The sequence below is a fragment of the Arvicanthis niloticus genome, chromosome 9 (genome assembly GCF_011762505.2).
Source record: "Arvicanthis niloticus isolate mArvNil1 chromosome 9, mArvNil1.pat.X, whole genome shotgun sequence".
Taxonomy (NCBI): Eukaryota; Metazoa; Chordata; class Mammalia; order Rodentia; family Muridae; genus Arvicanthis; species Arvicanthis niloticus.
Window position 1 is genome coordinate 38,785,343 of NC_047666.1, and position 25,766 is coordinate 38,811,108.

At 43.5% G+C, this 25,766-nt stretch overlaps 1 protein-coding gene across 5 annotated transcripts in view; it reads right to left on the reverse strand.

The window, feature by feature from the left end:
* Positions 1-25,766, reverse strand: part of Foxp1 (forkhead box P1) — a 504,713-nt gene that overhangs the window by 366,514 nt on the left and 112,433 nt on the right. For 4 of the 5 annotated variants that reach the window (XM_076940180.1, XM_076940181.1, XM_076940173.1 and 1 more), the window contains exon 2: positions 16,463-16,557. The gene's annotated coding sequence lies outside the window, so the exon portion shown is untranslated. Of the gene's footprint in view, positions 1-11,550; positions 11,589-16,462; positions 16,558-25,766 lie in introns of those variants that run through there. The other variant, XM_076940175.1, reaches the window with a different exon arrangement.

Genomic DNA, 25,766 nt, shown 5'->3' on the forward strand with positions numbered 1-25,766 from the left:
ACATATAACAACCAAAATCATCTCTGCCAAGATCAGAGTGGGCAAAGCTTGTTGTGGGAGAGAAGGATGGTGGAGAAAGAGGCTGAGAGAGGACAGCCTTGCTTCCTGAGCCCACAGGGAGTCATGGGAGTCTACACAGGGTGGTCCAAGAAACCGAAAACCCCATCCCTAGAAAGATAAGGGTATAGTCCATACTCTTCGTGGTTAAAGAATCAAGATTGCACAGCAGAAACAAACAAGTAAGAATTTTAAAGAACAAACAAGCCTTGATTTGAATACATAGTATACCTTGAAAATTCCAAGTTCTAAAAGAATTCTTGACAAGAAGTATCATTTTCCTGACCCTGCTTCCCCTAAGGCAGCCATATTACACACCTGTACACCGCACTGGAATCTGGCAGCTGATCCTGATGCATAACCTTTAACTGCATGATAACAGACATTCCTTGTTCAGTTTCACTACTGAAAAGTCTCCACAAGCCCCAGGCGGTTTAATACAGCTAACTTCCCAAGCCTCAGTGTGCTCATCTGTACCATGAGGGCAGAAAGAGGGGCTGTCTTATCTCTGAAGCATTCAAGACTATGTTGTTAGAACGCTACTTACCAGATGAGCCATCGGAGCACAAAAACTTGATAAGCAGGCACAGAATAATCACTCAACAAGATTCCTGAGGATTTCCAGTGTGCCCTTGACACCATCCCTGTGGCTCTGCCTACTTTGCTCTGACACAGGGATGGGATCTGCAGCCACCAAGAGTCTGAATAACTGCATAGGGTAGAAAAGCACAGCACAGCATACCATACCGTAAAGACTGGAGAAAGGGAACACTGCAACCAACCCACCCCCATGCGCTCCTATGCACAGATTGACTCCTCAACAGTGTTGTCAGCTGGGAGATGGCACCTTTGAAGGAGTGTAGCTAGGTGCTGTTATAATTATTTTTTTCCCTATTCACAGTACTTAAGCCCTGGGTTTATTTATTTTATTTTTTTTTAGTTGAACAGACTAAATATATGCTCTGATCCACCCTACCAGTTACTAAATCTACTTGTGTCAAAACTGAAAGTAAAGAAGGTTATTAAGGAGCCAAGGTTTTTCATGACTTTTAGGTAGGCATCCAGATATACTTTTTGCACATACAGATATACAAGCTATGGGCATCTTAGCACATCTTAGCTGTGAGCCCAGCCTGTGGGAGGCAGAGCTGGAAGGACACGAGTTCAGGGACAGATAAAGCTACAAGGAGTTTGCATAAAACAAGCGAAACTACAGAACTGCACCTATGAATACAGATACAACACTAACTGCTCTTGCAAGTCCCATTAAAGCTCCTCTGGCTTTGCCATTGTACACATATACCCATGCCCAGAATGTTCCGCAGTGTTTCCCTTCCCAATAACTACATTTTAAAGACCCAGGCATTTCACCTCTGGTGAGTGTTGCCTCTGCTCTGAATGTAATGGGATTAACGGTAACCCTTAAAGAACCTTGTTCTCTTATTACTTTTCCTACATTTTATCCCATATTTTGCAAATTAGCAGAGTTTTCAAGACCCAGCACTCGCAAGCCATCTGAAATTCTCAAGCGTCTACTCTGTTTCACCAATAGGCATTTTCTGATCAGAGGAAAGGACAAACGATGTGTCCACAAATCAGGCAAACATTTGGAGTAGACATCATATCATTGATCACACCCTCTTAAAGTCAGATGAAGTAAGAATCCTATTTGGAAAACTGCAACCCTGATTTCAGGCTAACGCTCATGTCAAACCAAGTGGCTCAGATGAAGAATACTCCCCCTGGCTCGGGATGCTAAGTGCTCGGCTCAGTCCCCATTACTAGCACTGGGCTCATGAGTTAAGCTCACTCCTCATTTTATGGTGCTGTAGAGGTAGGTAGGTAGGGGTCGGCCACTGAGGGATACTATCTGCCCTGCTTCCATCCCAGCTTCCTGACTGCTACCTGGTGCTATACGACTGACTACCACAAGCTGTCATCACCATATACCAGGGAGTTCTCGGTACCATACCCTCCCTGTATGTTGGACTGTGAGCCAACAAATACCTCTTGTTCCTTAAGTTGTTTCTGTCAGATATTTTTTCACAGTGATGAGAAAAGTAATATAGACACAACTTAGACCATAGAAAAATGGAAAAAACTCAAAACTCCATAATATAGACTTACTTACACTAGAATCAAACAAGAGACTTGGTGGTAGAGGAACACAACTTAGTTTATTAAATAAATCAAAACTTGGTCTGGACTAAAAGGGAGATACCATGGGCTTTACTGAACCACCAGCTCCTGTCCAGTTTGGTTTCTCTTAACATGAACATATGTTCCCCTTAATGTTAAAATTACTTATTTTTTCCTAGGCCGGTGTTTATTCAAGAGCCCTGCTTATTTTGGCATTGAAAACAAAATAAGAAGAGCCACCCAGAGTCCCCCAATCCAAGGGAGGAGTTTCCCAAGAAAAGCAAGATCCTGCTCTTGTGTTTCCTGTCCGCCCTGCCCGCAAGCACGCAGCAGTCTTCCACAGAGAAAGCCAGGGCCATGTGGAGGAGGCACTGTGTGCAGAGCTCTGAGGGGGCAGGTGTGGGCAGAGACTCCACCAGTTCACAATCACTTAGTGCTCAGAAAAAAGACCGGAACTGGCAAAATGCAGAAGTGAGGCAACCAAGGAAACCCACGTGTAAAAAGAAAGGTCTGCAAACACAAACTGTGAAGAAAGGAGATGTCTTTTATTTCACAAAGTGCCAGAAGAAATCAGACTCTCACATCAAGAAAGCAAACCAGGAGCTGAATTTTGTGAGTGAAATCACCCCTCAGCACAGCCACAAACCTAGGCAAAAGCTGGCATGGGGTGGCTGGGGAGGCAAGGGGGTCCACAGGAAGAGACGGGAAAAAACAGGGTTCTGCAGATGGGATATTGGTTTCAATGAGGAAGGGCCAAGGCCAAGAACAGTGTAAGAATGAAGGCCGCACATAATAGACCTCTGTGAGCAGAGCTCTCCTGCAGATGGGGAAGCTGGTGAGCTAAGCCTCACACTTGGAAGCTTGTGGAACTGGAGCTGTGATATATAAAGTAAGACCCAAATGCCAAGGTTCTGACCGAGCCAGGCCAACGTGGCTGTTTGTGTTGGGTCGAAGAGACTTTTTTTTTCCCCCCACTGAGCAGAGAATTACGGTAAACATCTGCTCACCATGACCACAGAAGAGGTGGTTGTTTTCATCCCTGGGTCATTTTAAAGGAATAAATCCAATTAATAAAGCCACACAGTAACAGTATCCATCCAGTCTTGCAAGGAGGCTGGCTGCTTCTCTCCACTGTACTACTCACTGAGAAGGCACTTAAACCAGAGAGTGTCTTCATGTGGCCTTTGAGACTTCTTAGGGACCACGGGGGGGGGGGGGGGGGGGCTGTGTCTAAGGATGCTTAAAATCCAAGCTGACTTCTTATCCCTTCCTTTAGGCAGTTATTTCTAGGTGGTTCTCTTGTCCTATTATTAAGACTCTGATGTGGAAAACCAATGTTACATATGAAAAATACTAAATTAAGACTTTGAAGATGGTAAACTCAAGTACTGAAAGTCTGAGGACCCGAGCTGAGATCCCCTTGTAAAAATCTTAGTGTGGCAACACATTACCTGTCAGGGGCTCCTTGGGGCTTCTTAGCGAGCTATATGTACACATAGCTGAATCACTAAGCTATGGGTTTAGTAAAAAACCCTGTGGGAAAAAAATGAGGTGTGGAGGGGAGATGGCCCACTGGGAAAATGTTTGACACCCAAGAATGACTGAGTCTAGATCCTTAGGACCAACGTAAAAGCAACATGCCCAGCACACACATCTGTAATCTCTGCATGCCACTGCAGGTATACAGGAGGCAGAGACTGGAGAATGGCTGGAAGCACACAGGCCAGTCAGCCTGACATATACAGAGGTAAACAAGAGAGACTCTACCTCGTAGATGGTGAGAGGACCACACTCCAAGTTGTCATCTAACCTTTACATACATGTCAAGGTCCTGTGCACTCACACACACACAAACTCAGACACACAGGTTTTTTTTTTTTTCATTAATTAAAAAAAAATAAAGTGATTAAGCAGGACAACCTATGTAAATTTCTGGACTCCACATGAATAAACAGGTACACATACTTGCCTGCACATGTTTACACACATGAATGTACATGTATTCACACCTGTACACACATGAATGCACACCTGCATGAACACCTACATACCTGAATGCACATGTATGCATGCACAAAAACATACAAATACAACTAAAAATTAAAAATAAGGATTCAGAAGAGTATGGTGGCTCGTGCCTGTAATCCAAGAACACTGTTGAGTAACACAGGAGGATCAAAGGTTCAAGGCCAACCAGGGCTACTAATAAGGAGATTCTGACTCAGAATAAAATGCAAAGAAGGAAACAACAAAATCAAGCATATGGGGATATAGATATTTAATATAATGCCTGGGATGTATGAGGCCCAGGATTTGAATGTGAGAGAAACAAACAAACAAAAAAAATAGTTAAATAAAATAACAAAAATTAAAGTTCTGATTGAAAACGTGACCTATAAATGTCCCAGATAACATCTCTGTGTCAAAACATCTCTTCGAAAATGACTAGAGATTTAACTTAATCAAAAATGGTTTTGGCTTCTTAAAAAAAAAAAAATCCCTTATTTGGTTCCTTCTTTAAAAGAGAGAGAAGCTAGCAGGAAATTCAAGTACCTCGCTGTCATTCGCGCTGCCACACAAGAGCCAGAGCCTTACTTCACCTTTGAGCAGACAGGAACCACCCCTCCAAAATGAGATCCACCTATGACTAACATCAGGTTCCTCGATTAGAAAACTAAACAGATTCACAGAATCCCCAAATGCCAATCTGAGTTAAAGGGCCTTCAATATAGTCTTCTAGATCGATGAAAGGCAGTGCTGGATGCTACTACAGGAGGACACCCAGGAGCTAAAAGTTACTGCTTCTGGCTAAGGATGGGGTAGTGAGAGCAATGGACAGTACACTAAGTTCAGTAAACATGAAGAGGTCTATTCAGCCGGGGAGATGGCTCAGTTGGTGAAGCAGCTGCTGTGCAAATATGAGGCCTGGGGATGACCTCATGACCCACATTTAAACACACACACACACACACACACACACACACGCACGCAGGAACAAAAGCTGCACATGGTGTACACACTTGTAATCCCAGCACCAGCAAGACAGAGAAAGGCAGAGCCATAGACCCCATGGGCCAGTCAACTAAAAGTAGTTGACAAGACACAGGCCGCTGAGAGACTCTGTCTCAAAACGAAAACAAAACCAAACAAACCAAGGTGGGTGATCTTTGAAGAAACACCTCAGTCTGACCTCTGACTCCATACAAAGTTCTCTTTCCTCACTCCCAAATTCTCTCTCAAACTCTCACACACAGACGGAACATTTTCACTACCCATTTCTCCATTTTCCATAGAAACTGAATACAGTCATTCATAAAAAGCTAGAATTTAGTAAACTCATGAATGGATGCTTATTAAATTCATCATCTTCACTTACTCCAGCTGTGCAGCTCTAGATGTGGCTAAGGAAGCTGGGACAGGGAGTCTGCCAGAGTTCAAACTTTCTCACCAGTCAGTCTGCACACCTCTGAGGCGTCAAGCAATATAAGTGCATGTGAACAAATCTTGTGTTGCTGTGTGCCAGAATGCACAAGGGTCGGGCAGGCAAGGGGGCGGGGCAGAGACAAACAGTAATGTCTACTGTAGATGTTTCTGGAAGCTAACAATAGCAAAACATGAACTGCTGGATTCACAGGACAAGGAAACCTATTCGTGTGTTGACTTGCGTTCTCGGTTTCTTAGTGTGTGTGTGCATGTGTGTGGAGGGTATGTGTACACACATGTGTGGCAGGAGAGTGCATGCAGAGTCCTGAGCTCTAATATTCGTGATCTCCAATACCCCTGCCTCATTCCCTTGAGATACAGTCTTTTAATGAATTCATCTTTCTTTTGCTAAGCTGGTTGGTCCAGCCAGTTTCAGGTATTCTGTCAACCCCCTCTCCTCAGTTCTGGGGCCAAAGGTGCATGCATCCATGCCCAACATTTTCACAAGGCTTTACTGGAGATTTGAACTCAGGTCCTCATGCTTGCGGAGCAACACTCTTACCCACTGAGGAATCATCCTGACAGCCTTAGCTGCTCATTTTCTACTGCACCGTTATGCACCAAGAAAGGACTCAGAGGTGGCAGAAGGGGAAAGAAAGGGACGAACAAAGCATCTGTGTGGTGTCTGACTGTTCTTAGCAATAAGCCATTAGCAAAGGAGGAGAAGGAACAACGTGGCCCAGTGGTCTTTAATAACCATCAATGCCTTCAGCTGTGAAAGAGAGACGGCTTATTAAAACTCCCTCCTCCCCCACACACTGCCAGAGTCCACTTTTACAAGTGACTCCAATATCAGAGGCCAGAGTGGTCAGAACCGGCATATAAGCACGTGCGATGGCACTGAATTACTCCGAAGCGAGAACACAATGCATCCATCATGCTTCGATCACACTAGGCCTTGTTTGGCTATAATTTCCAGACCTAAGAAGAAAATCCCATCCTTTTAAGGATGTTCCTTGTGAAAGACAATCTGACAGGTGTCACAATAAGAAAATAATGATAACGTGGGAGGAAGAAATCATTTTTTTTTTATACTTTAAATTTCGTTTCCCTTGGGAGATGCATTGTTTTAATGTAACACGTTTCAACGTGCTTCTCTGCTCATTTAAATTTTGTTTTGATAATATGAAGAGCTTTTAAAATCTGAATTACCCAGTGATGCTTGGACACTGATCTGTTATAACTTGGTAATCAGAATTAACAGACTGCCTAATTAATCAAGTCATTTGCACAGATCCAAATAGAGGGATAGATCCTGGGCCAAGGAGAAGAAATAGGGGACATAAAATTATTAATTGGGGAAAGCAATAAAAGAATATAGAGTTAAGAGGTCTTTGCTAAATCCCACCATCTTTAATAGGTTCAATTTTTATAATGCAAGGAACATGTGCAAACAAAAAATAAATTCTGTCCAGGGCATATGAAAAAAGATGTTATAAATCAATAGTTAAACAGGCATATAACTGAATTACTTTTAAGCCTCTGACAACTGGTAAGGTTTAAAATCACTGATGCCCTCTAATAGAAATGAGTAGTAAACCACCCAGGCTTTCTCTGTGGTTAAAGGTGTGTTGGTATTCTTCTACTCTGGGTGCGGTGTGGTCGTACACATCTGTAATCCCAGCACTCTAGAGTCTGAAGCAGGAGGGTTCAGAGTTGGACCCCAGTCTGAGATACATAGTGAGAACCCGTCTCAAAACATCAAAATAGACAGACAACCACCACCATCACCACCACCAAATGATCTGGCTTGTATCAACCTCAACACCTGGGAAGGTTCTCATCAGGTACCAAATGAGGAAACTCAGACCAGAAGATTTTGTTTGTTATCCAAGGATGCTTGTTGCATGAACATCGCTCATCATTTGAAATGTTTAGGGAAGTGATACCAAGAATGCTGCAATTTAATTCACCAAAATGTACCACGCAGGCTTGCTCCTCTCTTACTGTGATCTTAGTAGACTGATGAAGCACAACACATGCCACTGATATCCATGCAGTCCTTCAAAATCAGATTCTTATTTGCATTATGTATATGGTCTAAGACTTGAGAGATGTGTGTGCTTTCCGGACTAGAGAAATGACTCAGGAGTTAAAGACCTTGCTGCTCCTGCAAAGGATGCCAGTTCAGTTCCCAGCACCCACACAGGTGGCTCACAGCCACTCTAACTCCAGTCTCGGGGGCTCTGACACCCTCTTCTGACCTTCTCAGGAAACAGATATGCATATGATGCATATACACACATGCAGGCACGTACACACATACATACATAAAATAAAAATAAGCCAACTGTTTATAAAAGACAAACATATTAATAAGCATTAAGTCAGCTTTTCTGGGAAATTCACTGCAAGCCTGAGTGTGCTACAGGCTTCATCCTAGAGACTCTATGAACATGGGTATTCCCTTGGGGAGATGACTCAAGCTTTCTTCCTAGATCCTACCAAGTCTCTCCCTTCCATGAAGCTTCCAATGCTCCTGAGCAACCTCTTCTTCACAGATACAGCCCACCAAACCTTTTCTTCTGACCTTGCAGTGGAAATTTTGAAATCAAATGGCATCTATGGCAGATATTAGATGGTTACCCCAGGCAGAAGTCCAGAGGAGGCAGGCAGTGGTGAGAGGATTCCAACCTCTGGAGTAGAGAGAAGTGATGAGGTAAGCCTACTGACATACACAGATACAGTCTACCTCCTGGGATTCTGCCCTGCCTTCTGAACCAGCACCCCTCCTCCTATTACCCACTGTTTTACAGAAGTCAAACACCATCTTCTACTTTACAGGGGGGCAGCCCAGCATTTCAGATATACACAAGACCAACCATGGGGAGTTGGGGACACAGATGGGGGCAGGGGTGCTCCATCAGTAAAGTGCCTGCCTTGCAAACATGAAGACCTGAGTTTGATTCCTAGCACCCATGGAAAAAGTGAGTTGATATACACTTGAAATCCCAAGGATTGTAAAGGCAGAGAGACAGGCTGGAACTATCCCTCCAGCCTGCTTGGTGAGGTTCCAATGAGAGGTCATGTCTCAAAAGGTGGAGGGTTCGTAAACTATGTCACTCAAGGTTGGCCTTTGACTTCCACAGATATTTGCATTTCCCCTCCCCCAAATCTCAGCAACAGTAAAAGCCAAATTGCCTAGCACTGATGAGGCCTTAGAACAGACTTCTTGTGCTAATGTAACTCAGTTCAGTCTCTAAAGACGTAGAGGTGACCCTGTTGTCTTCTGACCTCCATAGACACGCCATGACACGAGTGCTCATACAAATACACTCGTGTACTCATACATACACAAATAAATAAAGGTGAAAAACTTTTTACAAAGAATAGATTTATTTCTGCTGGAGTTCTTCCCAAAACAGATTTAGGAAGGGTGCCATGATGTAACCAGGGGGCACCCTGGGAAGGACTGTAACAAGGAAGTGATCACAGCCACAAGACTGGAATGGAGACCTAGCAGTACTCCGAGACCCTTGACCCAGATGCTCTTGAAGCTCGTGCTATGGTCTGAAGGTTTAAAATTACAAGTCCATTCAATGCCTGTGCCTAAACTGGCCAGTCACAGTCAAAGTGAGTTGACACCTTAGAATTCAAAAGCAGAAATGTGTTAGAAGTGGTCCAGGGCACTGGAACATTGCTAGTAATTGAAGTGTTTGTTGTCCAAGCCAGGATCCATATAAATGCCAGATGGGCAAGGTGCCACCCCACCCTCAACCCATGGTCAATCCAATGCTTAGAAGGCAAAGACAATATCTTGCTAGCCAGACAGGCTACGTCAGTGATCTGTGGGGATTCAGCTAAAGACCCTATATCAGTGAATGGGATGGACAGCCAAAGAGACAACCACTCTTAAAACTCATGTGTATGTATATATACATCCATATGAATATTCATATGCATCTATACCACACACATACATGTTGCTCTGAGTCAACATGGAAATATGGACAGTTAAAACCGTGTCATCTGTGGTCCCTGGCTACTGGCTTTATACATCTCCCAGCCTCCAATATTATTAATACAATCTAGGACACACAGCTAATGAAGCTACAATTCTACTGACCATGTAACTATAGGCTTTCTAAAGGTAACTGAGGTTAACTCTAAGTGGCTACATCTTTACAGTGGTCAATAAAAATCCTCCTTAGTGAGTGCTTTCATGTGTGAGGAGGGTTTGCTGCTCCAGGTAGAAGACCAGTGCTCTGGGTAGAGCACGCTGGCTAACCCTACTTTTTCACACAGGTGATTAAGCAGAACAAATCAATCATTGGCTGGTCAGAGGCTAACCCAACATAAAATGGGGGTTACAAATGTGAGGTTAATTAGAATACCGTACCAGAGCCAAACAACTCAAAAGATGGGGCGAGGGGCAATGTTATAACAGGCAGATCCACTAGAGACAAAAGGATGTACTTGTTCCTAATTATATCAGGACATATTTTCAGTCCCAGTAAGTCCTGCATTAGCAATAAACAAAAATATAAAAGGCACAGACAGATAAAGCACTCAGGGTCACAGGCTCAAGGTGTGGCCCTGCAGTTCACTCAGGGTCATAGGCTTGAGGTGTGGCCCTGCAGTTCACTCAGGGTCATAGGCTTGAGGTGTGGCCCTGCCGTTCACAGGGACAGCTGAGCACATGCTAAAGGAGAACACCTGCAAATGAATGCCATGAGAAAAGAAGGGTGTAGGCAAGACCAGGTGAGCAGAGGTTATAAGCCACAGGAAACAGGGCCAAGGTTCAAATCCCTGCAACTGCCCTCACGGACAGAGAATTCTAGGCAGGAAATCACACTTCACTGTGCCTCAGTCTCCTCATCTTTAAAGTGGACTTTTAGAAGCCTCGGGTCTGTTCCAAGTGAATAAATGTCAAATTCTTAGAGTCGTGTCTGGCACACAGCTAATTCTCAGAAAGAAAGTGACAACAGGGCACGCTTCAAAAGGTGGAATGTTTCTTTTATCTGTTCGGGGCAAAGTTCCTATTAGGTTTTTCTTGAGTTTAGAATATTCAAGGAGGGGGAAAAAAAGCAGACATCTTGGGGGCTGGGGATTGCAGTTCAAGGGTTCCATCCCCATAAACAGAGAGGTAGATAAAGAGGTAGCACTAGTAATAGTGACAGAGATGGGGGTGGAGTAAAGAGATCGACAAGGACAGGGAGGAGAAGGAGAAGAAAAAGAACGGGAGAATTCAGCATCCATCATTCAATCCATTCAATACACTGTACAGTGAACTCCATTGTCAGGGGATAGGTTGACAGTGAACAGGACCAGTCCGTCCAGTCCCATTCACCTATATAAACCCCATGGCCCCCAGCATGATTTCTGTTAAGAGAGTTCCCAAGCCTCATTCAGGAAGCAGGCCCATACTGGAGAAGAGATATTGTCACATGATCAACTACTGGAGACAAAGGACAAGGATGAGGTCTCAGCTTTCTGTACCAGACGAACAAGAGAGAAAGGTCTGCTCTACAAGCTGCTGTGGAGAACTCTGACCTCAGCAACTCTCAGCCAGAGACACCTAGCACTGAGGGTCTACAGTGTCAGGCTATCCTCACACAGGGCAGCCAAACTAGGAAACCCTCAAACAAACACTTGTCAATGCCCCCAGGCTATCTTGCTGACTGACACACTCCTGGGGCCTTGGGGAGGGAAGGGGAGGTGAGTCCAAGCTGGCCCACTTCCTGTGCAAACAAAACTCACCCCAACTCCCAGTGTACAATCCAGTTCCCCTTCCGTGAATTATTATTTTACATTCTCAAACGATATCTGAAAGCAGGGGTGTTAGGTATTTTTAGAGAGCTCAAAAGCAGAATGTTACCCTTGAAGCCTGTTCCCAGCCAAATGAAAGTTTTCTTTACTTTGGGTACTCACCTTGCCTGAGTGGCATTCACAGGATTTTCTCCTTTTCTTTCTTCAAAAGGATGACAGGCCTTCCAGCACACTGTATCTACATTTGTTTTGTTTTTGTTTTGTGTGACACACACACAGGTGTGAGGTTAGGGGATATGAAAAAGAAACAGGAAGCGATGGGGGCCAATGTATTCGTGTGTCTGTGGGCACACTGCGGGTAAACACACATGCAAAGGCATGAAATGAACTTCCTCAATTTCTCTCTACCTTATTTTTGGAGGCAGGGTCTCTCACTGAATGTGGAACTGGCTGATTTGGGTAGACTATTTGGTCAGAATACAGAGGGTCTCCTGTCTGTCTCCACACTGCTGGGATTACATTGTGCTTGTCTTTTTAAAATACTGGTGTTGGAAATCCCAAAACAGCTCTTCATGCTTGCTTAGAAAGCATCCTATCAGCTGAGCCATTTCCCAGCCCTGCAGAGATTAACAGTATCTTTTACTTTCTATGTTTCGATGGTATTCACTAGAAATTAACAAAGGCAACCTTGCTTTCTTATATGCCCTTGCTAATCCAAGGCTCCTGCCAATGAGTGTGAGATAATACACACTTGCTTTCCAGCAGCAGACATACGTGATATGGGGAAGGGTTTTCTACCCCTTGGCTTTTATGTAACAAGCCCACACTGAAGAACACACAGCAACTACAGGCATAAGGGAATAATACAGCAACCTATCACCCTCTCAAAGCAGGTAAAAGGTGCTAACAGTGATGAATATTTATAGCTAACTCTTTCCAGCTATGCAAATGCAAGTTTTCCATCAAAAGATAAGACCATAAAGACTTGGGCTGAGAGGTCAATTGTGCATTTAATACATAGAAGGGTTTCTACTACTATAAGATGCCTTCTTCTGCCAGGCAGATCAAACCCTTTTCCAAGGTTCTGGAGAAATGACTTGGGCTCCAAAAATGGGCTGCTACTATGTTTGACATGAGGACCCTGTATGATCTGAGACAAGGCACAGATATCCAACAGTCAGCACACAGCAAACAAACTACCTTCACTTTCATGTTGTGTTGTCTCTATGTTTGTGGTGCATTTGTGTGTGTGAATTAGGGGACAGAGATGCAACTCTCCTATGCACATATGTGGAGGCAAGAGATGGGCAATGAGTACCCTACTCTTTGATTCTCTACCTGATCCCCTTAAAACAAGAGTTTTCTCACTAAACTTGGATCTTGTCATGTTAGGGGCAGAACTTACTGACTAGTAAGTCCCAGCACTAGGGCAAGCAGACTCATGAGTTCAGGCCTAGGATGTTACATGTCTTCTGAGATAAGAACTCAGATCTGTTCTCCTGGTTGAACCAAATGTTCTTACCCTAAAAGAATTTCTTCTACCCATTCTTTTTTGCTCTCTATTTTATAGTTCATTTAATGCATGAAACATGAAAGAACATGCAAACACCACCAGAAATCAAGTCTCTCAACTGTCCTTGTCCCCTTCAAAATAAAGAGTATAGCCAGGGTTTGGGGTTGAATGTTTGTGTTCTAGCACTGTGGAGGCTGAGGCTGAAGGATGTCCAGTATGAAGGCAGCCTGAGCTACAAGGCAGGGCCCTTTCATCCATCCCCCACCCCCCCATGCACATACACATACACACACACCCCACACACATATAGACAAAGGGGGGAGTAAAGAATAAACCAAAATCTAAGCCGAAAAAATAAAAAACCTAAAGATAATACCTCTCATGGAATCTCCCAGAAGCCCTTGCTGGCCTTTCTACTTGACAGCTGTGTCCCAAGCCATGAGCACAGAGCACTGGGCATGAACCACCTCAGTATACTGGCAACAACAACTAATACCTCAGCCCTCACCTCACATATGGAAACTGAGGCACAGAAGAAATCAATGTGACCAAGAACAATGAGCTATAGTCAATGATGACACCTCAGCTTGGAAGAAAAGAATAGCTCATCTTTAAGCTGTGTCACCCACATGTGACATGAAGCTCTCTGTTCTGCCTGTGGAGTCATACACAGGGGTTCATGGCTGCAGAGGTCCTTGGATACAGGCATCGAGGCCACCTCCCAAAGCTGAATGTACATTTAAAGGAAACCAGGCAACAAGTACTAGACTGTGGCAAGTGTACGTTCTGTCAGCCACAGGATGGCAGGTTCCAATATTCCCACGGGAAGTGCGTGGCACAGTGATAGTCTCAGCTAAGGACCAAAATCTTTACTGAGCTCTTTTCCTGAATCCTCTTGGGGATTCTCCACTAACTACCAGACTTGTACCCACTTTCCAGATGAGACAGTTGGGACTCTAGGCTGTTAAATGATCTGTCTGACCTACTAAGAGAAGCTCAGCTAATGACTTAGAAAAGACCTGAGTCTACTAAGCCAATTAACGTCAGCACATGCAGTGTAGTCACATTGCTGTCCTGTCACGGCAGGTCTGATAGCAAGCCTGTTACCACAGCAAGTGTGCTTGCTGTAGCTCATGAGCTCTCACACAGGCTGGGAGACAAAGAAAGCGTTCCATAGTATCCAGGCAAGTTCCATCCTGTTCATGGTGCCAGTTGGAAATTTTCACATAAACAACATACAAGCCAGTCTGAAGCAGAAAATGTGGATGAAGCAAGCCACTTGTCACCTGAAAGTAAGAAGAGAACAGCTGACATGCACTGCAGCCAATGGGAGGGAATGAAGTGAGATGGGCTGTCACATTAAGTCTACATAAGACAGGGAAAAGCAGCATTCGTGGCCCTGTCGCTCACAGACACTGGGAGAGCATCCCTGGGTAGGAATTGGCCATGTCACTGGGATACCACAGGGACACCTAACTTGGACCAAAACCTCAGAACCATGGTAAGGAACACTCCTTTATATACTCAGGACTTTGAATTTTGGTTTACACCTCTCTAGAGGAGAAGAAAAAAAAAAAAAAAAGAAAACTCCTTACAATTCTAAGATTTGGCATAGCATCATAAGAAAAGAGAGTCTCAAAAGTTTGCTGAGATGTGTGTCTCCAGGCCGACTGAAATGTTACCATGGAGTAACTAAAAAAGACAGAAGTCCACCACGGCACTTGGTGTGAGTAACCACACGTGCAACCCGGCAATCCTGGTTTCCATATCTCTACGACATCACAGATCCTATGGCTAAGGCTGCATTTCTCAGGAATCCAGAGAACAGGAACGGAAGTCACAAGTCAGGGAAGCTGTGCAAAAAAAAGGCTCCACTGGAAAGATCTCTTTCACTTCCTGACTCCCTGTCTCTTCCTTGCAGGATTTAGGAACAATCTAGCAGCCACCAAAGAAAGCACTAAGAGGCTTGAGCAAGCAGAGTAGAAAGGTAGAAGGAACAAACTACTCTCCCAGGTATACCTGTGTAGGAAGACTCTGGTAGAAGACAGTCATTAAGCAAATACTACAGAAAAACAAAAACTCCCATTCAGATTGTACCGCCATTTACTATGAGAACAAAACCCCTAGAAAATTCAAGAACTGGGTTTATTATTCCCACTTTCTAATCTCAAAGCTGTCTGTTTAACCCTGACCTCCCTTCTTAATTAGCAACACTGGTCCCAAGAAGCGTATTTGCCGAGCCTGTCTATATGTTTTGACATGCAAGACTTGTGAAATTCAAACATACTGCAGACATTCAAAGCATTATTATTTATTAAGGCCTATATTAAAGGTGGAAGATCTTAAAGCCCTCTCAGATTCTGATGATTAAAGGAAATTTAATCGCTCTTCATTGGCATTTGATCTTTAGCCTGCCATAATCTACCCGTGTATCCCTTCATCCATATTTGATACTAAAGAGACATTTCAACAGCATGTCCATCAAGGGTAACACAGTTGGAGTTCAGAGACCATATGACTCACAAAATAAAAGAACATCCCACCACCCTGGGTTAGTTTGCTAATGACAATGAAGGTGACTGTGGAGCCAGAGAAATGAGAGAGCTTTCTTTCCTCACATGGAAGGACGCCTCTCACATGGCGCCTACCCTGCCTCACCTGGGCAGCTCCCCTGCCAGGTTGGAAGGCCAAATATTTCAAAGTTTCTTCCACATTCAGTTTGCTCAAGGTCAGTGTGACTAGTAACCTAGTCACACTGTCAAGTTCATGGACGGTACCCCAACCTTGATTCATCAGAGGATAGGGGAGCAAACCCCAGGTCAAATAGCTCAATGACTACTTGAGTACACAATGTTCATGGGAATAGAGAGACCCCGCCCACTTGCTTTTTCAAGTTCCTATGACTAATTCTGCTAACCAACAGCAGAGTCGCTTAGCTGCAAAAGATATTGTTTGTGGCCCAGGTGGGTGACGAGAGTCACTCTCTGGCCCCTTTGAAACATCTCTGCATTTGGACATCTTCCTGCAACTATGGCCCACAACCAGGCACAAATGGAATTCCTTTTAGTTCATTCTGTTTGGGGTTCGAATGTATACATCATATATGTCCATGTTAGTACAGGTATACATGCATGTGTGTGGATATGTGTGGAGGCCAAGGATGTCATTTCTCAGGGGCCATTTACCTTGTTTTCTGAGGCAGGGTCTTTAGCTGAGACCTAGAACTCATTAAGTAGGCCAGGCTGGCTGGCTAGCCAGAAAACCTCAGGATTCACCTGTCTGCTTCCTCAGAGCTGCAGACCAAATACCTGGGTTTTATTGTTGTTTATGCATAGGAATGATCTCAGGCCACCATGCTGGCAAGGCAAATACTTTAACTACTGAGCTATCATCTCCAACCCTGAAGGGATCTATATATACAATTATCCTACAACTGTCACGAAAAAGTGGCAGCATACGGCATACATGTGCCTGCCAACTTTGGGACTCTTGCCTGATCCTAGAGTGAGTGGGCTATAATTTTCTTTCTACTCCTTGGTGACAAAGACATTGGTCACTTACCCTGAGCTTTTAAAGAGTCTCACAGCCATAAAAAGCCTGGGGTCACTGGCAGGGGGCCTGCAGAACGCCACAAGACTGCAGCACACAGAAGGAGCCTGGAGACAAGGAGAGAAGGGTTAGGGTAAGGAACATTGGCTGATTCATAGGGCTGCTTTCTTCACACATGAACTTAGCCCTGATTTCTCCCTTCTCTTCTAGAATCTGGAAGATGAAAACTAAGCACAACTGTGGCTCTGAAGAGCAGAGATAATTCCTGAGGTAGTCTGGTTCCATTATGTGTTCATTAGTGTCTTCCTCCTGTTTTCTTTTATTTTGGTGTGTATACATACACATACACATACATGTGTGCATGTGTATGGAGGTTAGAGGTCAGAGTGAGAGAACTTCCTCAATCAGGTCTGCACACTATTTTGGGGATGGGGTCTCGTACTGAACCTGGTGCTTGCCCATTTGGCTAGACTAACTGTCCTGCAGGCCCTCGGCATCCAACTGTCACTATCTCATCGGCTCCCGGTAGAATGATACATGCCACTATCTCATGCGTGCGCCACAGATGTGAATGCATGGTCTCATCTCATGGGTCAAGCACTTTGCAGACAGAGTTATTCCTCCAGCCACATTCTTAGGATGCAATCTCTGAATTATAATGCTCACAGGTCCTCAGAAGTACAAGCAAGAAGATACATTCATGCAAAATGAAGATTTTGCTTCAGGTTTGAGTCCATTAACCTGGCTTCAGATATTCTGTAAGAAGAGGCCAGGAGGAAACGCATACCCTCCTAACATGGGTGCCCTGAAAAGGCAGGTGAGCTCCTGCTTGTGAGCCAGACACAGTGTCTCATTTGTCAGTTTACCATCTGCATTCCACATGCCAGTAGAGGCCAGGACACAGACTTGTCATGGGGGGGGGGGGGGGGGGGCAAGTATGTGTGCTGAAGCCATGGGCTTCTGTGGTCTGATTGAGTTATGAGTATACTATTTACCAAGTGGGTTCAATTCCCCTTTGAGTGCTTGCTGAATACATCATAATAGCTGCCTGCCAAAGGCTCCCATGAAACCCTGAGGTGGCTGTGCTGTCAGTACTGCTGTAGAGCCTATAGACAGAACAGGTGCTGTGGGAGAACAAAACGAAGCGGAACCCTGGCCCGATGTGAGCACTTCAAGGGTATATATGTGTTCTTCTCTTCCCACAGTATGTTCAAGCAACATTTGATGACTGTATCCATTTTCTAGATTAATCAGACTGAGAAGTTAGAACTGAGAAGATGTGTAGAGTTTTGTGATTTGAAAGTCTGAAAACAAGTCTCGGGAAACCATGTGGGTTGTATGTCAAAAAACACACAGAGGAGAGTTCAGAGATGATGCCCTGGGTCTGTATCTCTTTGAGATTCAGATAACCTCAGGCAGACTTCACCAGGCTGTTCACTGGGTATCAGCTGCCAGCAACTCATAGCCTGTTCAAGCCAGACAAGCCTGGGCATCCTTGTTCTAGGGCTTGGGAGAGGAACCAGGCAGTCCAGTACTTGCCAGGAAAGTATTAAGAAAGGGAAAAAGTTCAGTAAAGTATACTTGTAATCCCAGTGCTGGAGAGGTGGGAGAGGTCTGTGCAGCCAGCCAGCTAGCAGAGCCCAATCAGTGGAGTCCAGGTTCAGTGAGAGAGCCATCTTAGAAAATAACTGGGAAAGCACTTGAGGGCGTTGACATCCTCACACACGTGTACAATGATGGTCACATGGGCATGTGCCTGTGCACCTACTCCTCCACCCCCGACACACACACATACACATACAAATCCTAGTTCTTCTAAGGTAAGCTATGTGGCCACTTATTCTTCTCAAACAAAGCATAAGAATGCATCAAAAATCTGTTTTAAAAATGTCCATTGGGGTGAGCAGTGAGCACTCAGATGTAATCTCTGAAGGAATGACTGCCACCTCGAGAAAGAACCATTGTCATCCACTCATCAGCATAATGAGATAATGACATTCATCATGTTGTCCTCAATGGTAGTACACTTGCTGGCATTCCTGCTGAATACCACCCAATATTGACATTGAGACCCCAAGAGCTGAGCCTCTTCCAATAACCAGCTTCACATGCCTCAAGGGAAAGTCAGCTGATCTCAGTCCTCACACCAGGGCAGAGCCATTGGGGAACTTTGGGGCCCTTTATTATCAACTTGTAAAAATGTTATAAGCCTGTAAACTAGTTAATTTATGAGCCGTGTTAATAATTTGCTCACACTTGATCGTGGGTTTCGCAAACACAGCTTCCGGGGATGTGGGAGGATAATTTGTAGGTCCAGCTTCTCGGCTAAGGGGACACTAACTAATTTGACACAGTACCATGACATTGATGGCGGGGCCCACTAATGACTGTACTCCTAGACGTAGCTGTCAGCCTGTCGTTCCAGTGAGGAGCCTGCTTGCTCTCAGTGTAACTCAGGACACAACGCTCACCTCATTATTCAGACAGCGCCATTAATGAGAGCCCATGTTTATTTTCACCATACTAACCAGCGCTTAGCTTCCATTTGTCTGATACGGTCATTGATTAAAATGGGTCTCATGAATAGTAAATTTGAGCCCCATGGAAACAAAGGGCCACCAGAGAAAAATCAGCAAGAGCCGACTGGAAAACAAACCTGGTCAACTTGTTTTCTGCTTCACATGTCACCCAGGACACAGTGACAGGTGGAAGGAAATAGTATAGATACCAAGGAAAGAGAAGGGGGTGTTATAATCACACACACGTGCCTATGGATCAGCTTGATTTTTTTGACCATGGCCGCTAGAACTTCTATACAGTCAAGGGTGAGGAGTGCTGTCTGCCTCATATAAATCTTAGACATCTTTGAAACAGGGTATCGTGTAATATGCAGAAATAATGGGGTTTCCTATGACACTTTCACACATATATGTTCTTTGCTCACATTCACCAAGTATGCTCCCCTGTCCACCCCGCTGGTCACTTACTTAAACAGCCCCGTTTGCTCTCCCCTCCTCTCTGTTCACTTGAACCTAAATTCCACAAACGAGAAAACTTGAGGTCCTTCTCTCTCTAAGTCTAGCTTCTTTCACTTAACAGGATAAACCCCCAGCTCAGATCCTTTTCCTGTAAATGGCATGATTTCATTTTTTTTAAACAGAAAACTAGAACTCCATTGCGCATGTATACCAACCACACTGTCTTCACTGTCCACCAGCATGTAGCTAGGCAGGCTCTGTGTCTGGACTACTGTGTAGGGAGGAGCAACAGACCTGGATGTGTAAGCGTGTCTGCTAGGCCTGGGATCCTTCGGGGTATGGCTAGGCCAGTGTATAGGATTTGTCTTTCCAGGTATTTGCTATTTTCTTGATGACAGTAATCTGAGTACGGATTTTTAAGTTCATTTCTCCATGGATTACACAAAGACTTACTATGCTTTTTCAACCTTATAAAAGTTTGGCCTTTAATTAAACTGACTCAAACATGATCACCAGGGACATCAATAAACACATCTGTGATTTTTCTGAAATGATAACAAAGCTGTATAGCTGGAGGGTTTTAAAAATACCCTTCTATGCACGTTTCTAGTCCTAACGAAACCTTATAATCAATTTCTATCTTAAATTAAATTTCTATTTTGGTCTGACAAATTTTCTTTCATTTTATGATGATTATAATCCTGAAATATTCATATAATAATTTAAAATGAATAACTTTTTTAAAAGGTAGGCCTACATCTATTAAAGTGATGATAAAACCGAGACTGCTCCCAGAGTGGTTCATCATAGAATGTGCAATTCAAATTAAAGAAGTATTTCAACAAATGCTGTCTGCCACTCAGGATAAAGAATTCTATTGAACACTGCATATGACTTTGGATTTTTATAAAATAGCAAAACAAGTCTGAGCCCACATAGATCACTTTGGGAATGAGAGTGTCATTACATGCAGTAATGCCCAACTACACAAGCTTGGAATCCGTGCCCAAGATAGATCCATACTTTTAGAAGGGTCAAAATGTCTAAACAGAGCACAACATGTGGGACGCAGATCTAGACGGCCGGCTGGTTTGTAAGCACATGTCAACAAGTATCTAGGTCCATTGTTCCAAGCAGCCTGACTGTCTCCAACGGCTGCTATTTCCATGAACAACTATAGTAGACAGGTTCACAGAGGGTCAGCGTCTCCATAGTATGCATTTCCAGTAAGCAGTTATGGCCCCATCACGACCCGATAAAACATTGTCAGTCTGTAACCATGAGTGACTAGGTGCTCGTCAAATCCATTTCTCCTTCTTTCTAAGCTGGGCTAGATGCCCTATCCCTTGCAGCAAAGAGGGTCCCTGTCACCAAGTCCTGACTAAACATACCAAGGTAGGACGTTTACCTTCTACCTTCTGACTCTGATGCTTCTTCACCACGCCTAAGTCCCTCTCTCATCCCTGACTGAGGGTCCAGAGACCCAGTGGGACTTCCTGTCATCTAAGAGAAGTAGTATTACAGGATGTCTTAAGTGGAAACCAGGACAGGACATACACAGCATAGCCTTGGCCAGCGACTCAACTCTCAAAACCAGTGCCAATCTGAGGGTGCCTGGGAAGTAGAATGCACTGAGCGAAGCCTCTTGGATCCAGTGGTATTTGTGACCACTACCAATAGTGCTTGCTCCCTCTTTTTACTTCTTTATTCTAGGTCCCGATGATAGTAAGGTTGGTATCGTACTCTCTCTCTGAACTTTCTTGTATGATTCATGGTCATCCATGCATCCGCACATGCATCCATCCATCCATAAATCCATCCATGTATCCATGCATCCATCCATCCATATACATTTCCAAGCCTACTTTTACTTCACTTCCCTTTCTCCCTTCCTTCCCTTTTATTCTTCCTCTGTTAGGTTCCCTCTTCCTCATTCCCCTCTCTCCTTTTTTTCTCTCTCTCCCTCCTTCGTTTCTCCACCCCTTCTCTCTTCCCCAGTGCACTCTAAACTATGGGTCTTCTATACATTATGCAGGCGTGTCCTACCAGCTCTAATGTTTTTTGTCTACCCTCCTTCCCTCCCAGCCCCTAATTTTTTCATCTCCACTCTTGCTGGTGAGCACTAAACACAGAGCCTTGTACCTGTTACCCTTACCCCAGCCCCCACTGGCCTAGTGTCTTATTGTATCACAGGTGCAATATCTCCTGGGCTTCAACTTCAATCTCTGGACAACTCTACATAAGGGAAGCATTACCAAATGCCAAACACAACCAGGTGAGAGCTTGCTGTTAATGACTCCTCTGGCCAAACTAAGGATAGGAGGGGAGGAAGAGCCAATAGCCACCATATTCTTAAGATATACCAGGCACCGCTTACCTCACCTAATCTTTATATAAGCCAGTGAGTAAGTGTGCCCCTGCTTGTGAGGATGAAGCGGTGCAAGCTCCTGCCTCACAGAGCTGCTCGAGCTGTGAACCCAGCTGAGTATACCCCTGCATTCCATAGACAAACTTATAGGGAACATATACAATCCTGAATGTAATGCTCAAGTTATTGCTTTAAGAAAAAAACTACCCAATGACATCTCACTAATTCAAATACTACTTCCACTTCAACAGGAAGGGAAGTCTTCAGCTGAAAAGGCAAAAATGATTAGAGAAAAAAGGTTAGAAAAAGTGGGAAACAAGGTGGAGGAATTTTACAAGTTCTAGGTGATTTTTAAAAGACTATTTCAGAGCAAAACAAGTATCCACTGAGGCTCTTGGAAAGTAATCATTTTCTATATCTATACTGTTAATATAGTGAAGGCATATAACTATATTTTATCCCAATCTTAAAAATGAATTGGGTGTGATAGTTATATACAGCATTCTGGAGGCAGAGGCAGAAAGATCTTTATGAGTTTCAGGCCAATCAGGGCTACATAAAGAAACCCTGACATTAAAAAAATAATTATAAAAGAAGAAGAGGAAGAAGAGAAGGAAAATTGGAGACAGGAGGTACAGTATGGCTGAAAAGCATGTGCCAGTTTGGCACATGAATTCAATCAATCTCCAGTACAAAGGATGGATGGATGGATGGATGGATGGATGGATGAATGGATGGATGGATGGATGGACAAACAAACGGACAGATAGACGGATGATACAGACATACATTACACAGTCATAAGTCCTCTCTAACAACAGCTCAACTACACCATTACAGTAAGGAAGCAACCAGAAACAAAATGCAAACAAATGGGTGTAACTGTTTTGCAATAAAATTTTATTGATTAAAAACAAGTCAGAAGAGGAGGTTTGGTCCAAGTGCCATGATTTGCTCCTTTCTGCCTTAAAGCTGAGTATTTTGCATATCCATCCATTCACCCATAACACACAAGATTTCCTCTAACATAATAGGAAAAAGCTCTGCTTAGCATTTTCATGCAAGATCTCTGACTACCAGGAGTACCTTCCTGATGTCAAGAGAGTAGCCTCAATGTAACAAAGGTTCAGGATTTGATAGCTATATAACAGAACCTAGCTTACAGCAAACTCTGACACACTGCAGAGAATTCCTTCCCTTAGCCACTCGCAAGCCACATACAACACTGACTGGAACAAAACTGTAAGCAATATTTCCAACAATAAGAAGACCCAAAATTTTTGCTCTCAATATGATCAAATGCCTGTGTTGATCTAAGAAAATGGAGGTGCCTTAAAACATATATACATATACATGTACATATACATACACATACATATACATATATACACACACACATATACACACACACATATATACACACACACATATATACATATGTAAAATATAAGTGGAATCACAAGTTCTAAGAACCTGGAAATAATATTTTCTCATACTTCCAAAGCCAGGCACGAAGGCTTTTTAAAATAGACCCAAACTGCTTTCCTTGATTTGAGGGCGTGCTTTCCTAAGCAACTTTAAGGCAAGAGCTAAATGTCCAGTCACTGGATACACAGAAAGAAAACATACTAAGTACCCTCCCTCATTGTTCCGAGAACCAGGCCGGGAATTGTTACAACAAAGATTTGGCTTGCTTCTTTTATTTATTATTTTAGACAGCAACACACAGATACATAACAGAGAGAAAATAATGCAAGAATCTGTATCCCAGTTAATGTTTTACTTTAACATTGATATGTACAAGATGATTTGAGACACAGAATGAATAAATTCTTAGGAATCTATTTTACCTAAACCATCAATCAAAACTGGAAAAGAGGCAAGTAAAAGATAGTCCAGCCTGACAAAGGGATACTTTGTAGCCATCATGAACTAATCTGGAAATGGAGATGATTGTAACATGACATAAGGGAGACAGGAAAATTAAGCTGCAATAGTCCTTAAGCACATAAAAACGAGGTGCAGGAAAGATCAGAAAAATGAATTAACAGTGTTTGCCTTGGACAGAAGGGATTAGACATTATTTTTATTTACTATTTTTAGCTTTCTAGATTTTTCCAAGGCAAAGAAATATTAGCTATATAAGTTTTAAAAACTTGTCTGAGAAGAGTCATTTATGAACTTGGCTGTACTTGGCTTTGCAGCAGGCTGGAAGTGTCTTGGAGACAGACACTTTTGTGTCACCTCTCGCATGGATTGGTGGTGGTTCTTAGGAATTCAGTGAGCTTTCCTTGAAGCAACTGGATAGACTCCCTGACTTCATTAAAGTCCCCTTAATGAGAGTCCATAAATAAATTCAATTCTTATACTTTGAGCCTTTAAAGAGAAATTAAATCATCCTGTTTAAAGAATCAGATTGCTTGTGGATTAGACCATAAATAAAATGCTTAATGCAGAATTCTACTTTCTCCTCTGTCCATTTCCCATGATGGCACACAGTCATTTGTCTTTTAATAACTTCAAACAATTCTGAGTCATTTGCTCATTAAAAACAAAATACATCTTGATCACGAAGCTCGGCATTTCATAAATATTTAGTCCAAATAAACTGCTTGCTTTGAACTAGAAATAGCAGGCTCATGATTGATAAGCATACTGAATGCAGAAGAAAGGAGGAGACCTCAACCCCACCCGGAGTCAGCTGGACAAGATAATGCTGGCCACTCACAAGATTTTTCTAGGCATATTACTATCCATCCATGGATTCCCTCATACTTATGGAACCTACGTGTGGCTTGCAAGATTTATGGGCCTTGCAGACACCCTTCAGCTTAGCTTCACTGAGCTTCAGCTTCAACTTCAACTTCAACTTCAGCTTCTCCTCACTGAGAGGAGAAGGAGGAAGGGAGGGAGGGAGGAAAGGAGGGAGGGAGGGAGGGAGGGAGGGAGGGAGGGAGGGAGGGAGGACAAGCAGGTCGGCCAGGTCAAGATTTTAAATTCTATTCTGAGAATCACCTTGGTCAGCAGGAAGTGAGAAGACAGCACACTATTCGCCAGTGTTAAACCCAGCACCCTGCACATCATGTTAACTAGGAATTTCATTATTGAGCTATGTACCTCTCCATTTTATTAGGTCCTCCCTCTTTGAGACAGGGTCTCAACTCCCAGGCTGGTAATGAATTCACTATGTATCCAGGTATTGAGTACCTGAAGAAGGACACCCCAATTTATCTGGCCTTAACATGGATACACACACACACACACACACACACACACACACACACACGAATGCACACAAATGCACACATTTATAAAATAAAATACATTAACAAAGGCTTAAAGGCTACCATTCTTTCTGGTCCCTGGAAAGTCAAGAATACTAAGTGACAAACAGGCTATCTTTTTTATCTAATGTATTTACCTTTATGTGCATTGGTATTTTGCTTGCATGTATATCTGTGTGAGGGTGTCAGATCCCCTGGGACTAAATAGTTACAGGCAGTTGTGAGTTGCCATGTTAGCACTAGGAATTGAACCCAGGACCTTGGAAGAGTAGCCTATACTCACTCTTCACTGCTAAGAATCGTCCATCCCCTGGACAAGTAGACTATCAAGACAGAAATCACAGACCTTTGTTTTAACCAACAATAGGAGCAAACACCGCAGTGAATGAGAGTGGGGCCATTAAAAGGCAACTAACTCCACTTTGCTTTCTTGCTAGCCACAGCAGAAGGCTATGGTGGCCACATGCCCTGGCATGTAGATGGTCAGCAAACACAAGTTCACCACTGCCAACACCGACAGGAAGACAGCCTAAGTCCTCTGTGCCACAGAGACACCCCAATCTGCACAACAATAGCTCGTCAGTGTCTATGGACACAATAAAAACATGTCTACATCCTTTATTATTAGGTTGTCAAAACCTATGTGCTGCTTGTTGCAGCAGCTAGCCTGGCACATTCTTGATATA